This window comes from Morus notabilis, unplaced genomic scaffold, assembly GCF_000414095.1.
Source record: "Morus notabilis unplaced genomic scaffold, ASM41409v2 Scaffold87, whole genome shotgun sequence".
Taxonomy (NCBI): domain Eukaryota; kingdom Viridiplantae; phylum Streptophyta; class Magnoliopsida; order Rosales; family Moraceae; genus Morus; species Morus notabilis.
In genome coordinates this window covers 276,276-283,995 of record NW_010366183.1, presented here as the reverse complement: position 1 = coordinate 283,995, position 7,720 = coordinate 276,276, and positions in this window count along the sequence as shown.

The window sequence follows — 7,720 nt, the reverse complement described above, 5'->3', positions numbered from 1 at the left end:
ATATATATACTTGCCAACTATGTTGTTAAACCGGCCCCTAAAATAAAGTCTGTTAGATCTGATATTACGTCTGATGTTCCAGATGATGTTGGAATACTGTCCGGAATACGGCTTGATTAATTAAAATCCGGGTTTCTTACTATTCAAATTAATTACTAAGGAAAGACAGTAATGCAGAAAGTAAAATAAATGCACAGGATATGATATCGCAGTTCGGTACGCATACCTACTCTGCGGGGCCACGCCCACACAATAAACAGTTCACTATGTTCCAGAAATTACAGACACTGGACGGACTTATTCACTCAAGGACTCCCTCCTAGACAATGACGCCGCTGTGACGAATCTCCACAGTGATTTGTTTAGCGTGCACCATACGTCTTCTTAACTGCACAGTGAACTCCCTTCGACCGACAGAGCTTCCTCCCAAAAGCAACAAATTCTTCTCTCGAAGAACGATCTCAATAATGCACAAGGCTCACAAAAACTCACCGACTCTTTTCTAGAAATATTCTATTAAACCCATGTATCACAGAGCAACCTTGAGGCCTTTACTTTTATAAAGCTTCTAAACTTCCCTTATTTCACGTTAATCACATAGGCCCCATAACAAATCTCTTAACCCACCAAGATAGCTTATTCAAATTCTCTCCATGATCTTCTCCAAGTAATATGCATGATATCTTATCTACACAAACAACTTTGCTTCATTATCTCCTTGATTTTCCAAAAAAAACGTCCACCGAGTATTGCATGTAAGCCAAGTAGATAATGCCAAAGTAGATTGAAAACATCCAATTGCTTCCAGCCCATTATTGCAGCACAAACATTTATTCTTCAAATATAATTCAAACTTCAAATCTCCATGCGCATAATATCTTCACAATGGCTTAGCCCATTATTGCAGCACAAACATTTATTCTTCAAATATAATTCAAACTTCAAATCTCCATGCGCATAATATCATCACAATGGCTTAGTTATCACATTGGCTCCATGTGGATAACATCACATAAATTCCAAGTGCCAATATATATATATATATATATATATATATATATCCCAAAGATAAACTAAGCTTGATCTCCACTTTAAATTCAAATCCATATCCCCTTTATCTCTTTCTAGAATCACATTTAAATTCAAATAACCAATGCATTATCTTTCTTTGACCAAAGCCTTATCCTTATCTCTCAAAATTTGATTCTGAATCTTCTTCTGCAATACGAAATCTTCTTGAACTTGTTTTTTAAATTTTTACAAGATTGTCAATAAATTTCCAACTAATAAAAATACCTAACAATCTCCCCCTTTGGCCTAAAAAAAATTCAAAAATGACAAAAAATATATGAAATTACATTGTTCTCCCCCTTTTTTGACAAAAATAAGCCAAAGACACAAAAATAAAAAATAAAAAATAAAAAATTCACACCATAGAACCGTCTTCAGCAGCTGATGTCGCAGATCATGTTGTAACATTAGTTGGAACACTCAATGCAACACTTCGCACTAGATATCTTCGAGGGCATTGATCTCTGTAGCTTACTCCCCCTGATCTTTTTATGTGTCTTACTCCCCCTAAATTAGTACATGCTTCTAAAGAAGTATAAGCCTTATGACATCTCAAATCAGATTTCTTTACCCACACACGTCTAGAAAAATTATTTTTCACATCAATCTTCACGTTAGGTGTCTTCTTTGAGTTTGCAGACTTTGGTGGATTAATAAACATACCTTTCTTCAAAGCATTTAAATATTTGTAGCATCTCGGTCTTATGTGGCCAGGTAAACCGCAATAATGGCATGTGGGGACAAACCTTCTATGTCGAAGGGATGAGATAGTAACCTTCTTATTGGAGAAAGTTAGAGGCTTAGGGGTAGGCGTCTTCTTCACAAACACTATTTTGGACGCTGAGCTCTCACCAATATAGCCAAGGCCATGTTGATCACCACTCACTTTTCCTGTCGAGAGAATGTGATCCAATTTTGTGGTGCCAGAATTCATCATCTTCAATGACTTTTGAGTGTGCTCCAATTCAGCTCTTGTCTCCTATAACATTTTCTCTTTTTCAGTAGCCTGCTTAAGTACATCCTTTTCTTTAATAAGCTCATCGACTCACTCCCGCAAAGACTTATTCATTTTAACCACTAAAACCCATTTGTTGAACATGGTTTCATATGCCTCCTGGATTGTTTCCTCAGTCAGTTCTTCTCCATCACTGGATCCGTCAGAATCTGAAAAATCTTCGTTTTCTTCTGATTTTCCAGAGTGTGTTGCAGATGATGTTGCAGATGATGTGTGACACGATCTATAACACTGCAATTTGGAACATCTTGGTAGACATTGAACGCAACATAGTTATTCACATGATCATCATCTTCCTGGTTGCCTTCAGAATCCTCGTCACTCCATGTGACGTTGAGAGACTTATTCCTCTTCTTGAGAGTGTTAGCACACTCAGACTGAATGTGACCGTAACCGTCACACTCCCGACATTAAATTCCCCTATTCTTCTTCTTATCATTGGAGGAATTTGTAGCTCCCTTATTTTTCTGAAAATTGTTGGAGTTGTTGAAAGTTGGAGTTTGGTTCTTCTCGTTGAACTTTTTCATCACCCTGTTGAAATTTTTAGTCAATTGAGCAAGAGACTCCGCTAAGTTTTCATCATCTTCTTCAACATTATCTTCCACTTCGGCTTGGAAAGCAATCCCCTGAGAAATCTCATTCTCCTTCTTATTTTGACTCAGATTCATTTCAAATGTCCTCAGTGATCCCATCAATTCATCAAGTCTCATAGTCTCAGTGTTTTTCGCCTCTTCAATGGCAGTGACTTTGTAGGCAAATCTTTGTGGTAATGATCTCAACGTCTTGCTAACAAGTTTTGCCTCAGGAATTTTTTCACCAAGAGCAAAGGATTCATTAGCTATATCACACAATCATGAATTAAATTCAGAAATAGTTTCAGTTTCATGCATTTGAAGATTTTTGAACCTGGTTGTGAGCATGTTCAATTTTGATTGTCTGACTGCGGTTGTTCCTCCATGCGTTACCTCCAGAATTTCCCATGTTTCTTTTGCCGATTCACATGTGGATATCATTTTGAACTGGTGAACATCCACTCCATTGAATATTGCATTGAGCGCACGTGAGTTGTACTAGCCAACCTGTCTTCATTAGTGCTCCATGACTCTTCAGGCTTGAGAATCTCCTTTCCTTCTGCATCCTTTGTTTCTGGATGCTTCCATCCGATCAGGATTGCACGCCATGCTCTTTCATCTTGAACCTTGATGAAAGCCTTCATCCGAGCCTTCCAATAAGAATAATTTGAGCCATCAAGGAGAGGGGGACGCACAACTGAACCTCATTCCTTAGAAAATCCATTCCAAACATAACAGATCAACTCTCCAAGATCTCACCGAACTTATGGTCAGTGAACCGCTCTGATACCACTTGTTAGATCTGATGTTACGTCTGATGTTCCAGATGATGTTGAAACACTGTCCGGAATACAGCTTGATTAATTAAGATCCGGGTTTCTTACTATTCAAATTAATTACCAAGGAAAGACAGTAATGCAGAAAGTAAAATAAATGCACAGGATATGATATCGCAGTTCGGTGCGCATACCTACTCTGCGGGGCCACGCCCAGACAATAAACAGTTCACTATGTTCCAAAAATTATAGACACTGGACGAACTTATTCACTCAATGACTCCCTCCTAGACAACGACGCCGCTGTGACGAATCTCCATAGTGATTTGTTTAGCGTGCACCACACGCCTTCTTAACTGCACGGTGAACTCCCTTCGACCGACAGAGCTTCCTCCCGAAAGTAACAAATCCCTCTCCCGAAGGACGATCTCAATAATGCACAAGGCTTACAAAAACTCACCGACTCTTTTCTGGAAATATTCTATTAAACCCATGTATCACAGAGCAACCTTGAGGCCTTTACTTTTATAAAGCTTCTAAAACTCCCTTTATTTCACGTTAATCACATAGGCCCCATAACAAATCTCTTAACCCACCAAGATAGCTTATTCAAATTCTCTCCATGACCTTCTCCAAGTAATATGCATGATATCTTATCTACACAAACAACTTTGCTTCATTATCTCCTTGATTTTCCAAAAAAAAACATCCACCGAGTATTGCATGTAAGGCAAGTAGATAATGTCAAAGTAGATTGAAAACATCCAATTGCTTCCAGCCCATTATTGCAGCACAAACATTTATTCTTCAAATATAATTCAAACTTCAAATCTCCATGCGCATAATATCTTCACAATGGCTTAGTTATCACATTGGCTCCATGTGGATAACAACACGTAAATTCCAATAAGTTATTTTTTTACAGGTTTGGATTTTTGGATCATATGAAAAATAAGTCGTTATGTTGCCGAAATTTAGTTAGAATTTAAGAATTTTAATAAATGTAATTTATTTGACAGGTCCGTACAGAGACCTAAGAGCCGATGTCTGCTATAGACAATTGGACGGACATGCATCGTCACGGGGACTCTTGGGTTAATACCCATGCTAAACAGACTTTCGTAAGTAATTTTACTTTTCATATTAAATTTTTTTATACTGAAATAGTGGTTTTATAACACGTAAAAATAATTATAATGTCTTATTATGCAGAACACCCTGGAGGAGGAAAGACAAATGCAGAGAACACAAAGTACTGCAAGCTCGACTAGACCCCCCCTTGATGAGCATGGGGTTTTGGAGCAAGTTCTTGGCATGTGTAAAGGACATAAGATAGGAGTGGGTCCGACGCTCTCCCAAAAGCATTACTCCGAGGCTTCTCCTTCATCTGCTGGTTCATTCTCGGACCCACCTCATCGGCTCAACCTAACACACGTATGGATCGTTATTTAAAGAAATCATACCGGGAACAAATGAAGATTTATGACAATCAGGTGAAGATGTTAGAGTTGGTGTCTAAATTGCAACCCAACATCCAATTACCTACGATTGCTCATCCAGAACCAGTTGACCTAGACGCTCCTCTGCCTCCTTCAGATGATGATATTCCTGATGATGATTCAGCTGTTGGCGATGCTACAAACTTAGACGAATAGTGCCGATATATGTTCTATTTTATTTTTCACTTTATTTAGACTTTTATATTTTTTTGAACATTATATATGCACTTCATGTAGTATTCATAATATATTTTATAAATTTATTTAGATTTACTGTTTTTAATATTAATTTATATTTCACTTTTAATGTATCTTAATAAATTATATTCAGTATGTAACATAATAACGTTTAATTAAAATTATTAAAAATTAATTAATTGCCATTTTTAAAAAAATTAAAAAAAAATTTATTCCAGTTTTTTGCGACGACTTTTTTATACGTGTTGTCGGAAAAAAGGAAGATTATTTGCGACGACATTTTAAAATTGTCGTCGCAAAAAATATTATATCACGAGAATTTCAGAACGGCGTATTAGCAACGCTTGTCATCGCAAAAAAAATAAGTCGTCGCAAATATATTTGCGACGACACTGTGTCGTCGCATAAAAAGTTTTTGCGACTAATTTTTTGCGACGACATATCTGTGACGACATGTCGTTGCGAAAACTATTATTTGCGATGACACTGGGGTTTTTGCGACGACTTTTTGTCGTCGCAAAAACCCCTTTTTCTTGTAGTGAGTGCCAATATATATATATATATATACATATATCCCAAAGATAAACTAAGCTTGATCTCCACTTTAAATTCAAATCCATATCCCCTTTATCTCTTTCTAGAATCACATTTAAATTCAAATAACCAATGCATTATCTTTCTTTGACCAAGGTCTTATCTTTATCTCTCAAAATTTGATTCTGAATCTTGTTTTGCAATACGAAATCTTCTTGAACTTATTTTCTGAATTTTTACAAAATTACCAATAAATTACCAACTAATAAAAATACCTAACAAAGTCTATGATCTATACATAGCCACTACAAGCACAAGTTAGACGAAGTATCTCAGTTTGGCCTTGCTTTCAAGTTTCATCTTATTAAAAAAGTGATCATGATCCTTTTCCTCATTAAATTTCGCTATGTCGGCCTGTGTATACACATACACATATACATATACATATATTTATATATATATATATTTATAGTTATTCATCTTATATATACATACATATATATCTATATATATATATATATCCAGTTTTGGACCTTTTATACATATTTGCTTACTTTTTTATACGTTCCTTCTTTGACAGTACTTAATTAAATGAAGCACCTCTGTGTGCGTGTACGTGGTGTAAAAAAAGATATTATAATATGATATGATCTGTTTAGGAATCAGCTAATATAATTTATATGTCTTCAATGGTTCGGATGATATATAATTTATTGCTGTCAGCTAGGTCATGATCAAAATCAGTTGTACTTTAATTTATTGCTTCTTTTGTTAAGGTAAGGTCTGCCAAAGAAAGAAATAATCCCTTTTTTTTTCCCTTAGAAAAAAAATAACAATACTCTTTTCCCTCCCAAGTTTTTTTACTTCTTTAATTTTTTATTCGCATGTGCAAGTGCTAGTTGTTCAGGTTTATGCCTATCAAACTCATGTGTGGACGCTTTTATTCAAACTTTCTGTAACTACGAATCCATATTGATCACTCCACAAGAAAGCGCGCGCACACACACACACAGAGTACATACAAAAACACATATTAATTAATAACATATGTGTGTGTATTTGTACTAGGGATATGCAAAGTATAATTCTGGTTCAATTGTTTATGTGTAATAAGTTGTTCCACTTTTCTGGTGATGATTCTCAGTATACACGTGTAAGCTGTGACAGTAGCTAGTAATTCATGCTATGGAAAGGTGGGGCTACATTATTATTGACATGAGAAAATGCTAGCGTTATTTTTTCTGTTATTTTTTTTTGTTATTTTCTGCATTTACTATTTGATATGTGGATTTCACTATTTCATTTTATGTTTAAATAATAATATATCATGTTAATAGAGTTCACATGTTAAACAATGAATGTAAAAAGTGATAAAAAGAGTGACAAAAGAAATAACGTTAACATTTCTCTTATTGATATATAGGCAGGAAAAAAAAAAAAGACGATCGCTTTCTCAAGCTTCAATATACATTACCTATCACATCTGAAGAACGCTTATACGCATGCGATATTTGCAATTTTGTTGAACAACATTAGTCAATGTAGTAGTACTTCTGCAAACAACCGTACGTATGTAAATGAGCCCCTTGGCAAATATATTACTGCATTGAATGTGGCATACGATTAATTAGGTTTAGTTATAATACAGAAACTCCAATAACAGCATTATGTGTCAAAGATGTGTGTATATGTATGTGATACATTTTCGATTTTGCCTTTTCTTTGTCCATCATGATCATTTTTGTTTCTATACTAGTATTATTTCTTATACCTTATTTACCCAAAAAAAAAAAAAAAGTTCTTATACCTTTAAAATAGATTTCCTGTTCTCTTTCTTTTAGATTTTTATTATAACCTATATCACAAATTTTTTTTTTCTTATATATAAAGAAAATGTCTGGGGTGGGGACGACCATCGCTAACATTCTTTCTCTAAATGTTACTGCATGATACCCCGGACGCTGACTTGATCAATTGTTGTTAAACCACAAAAATATTATAACTCAAGCAAAAAACTGTGATTTTTGTTAAACGACATCAAATTCCAAAGACATA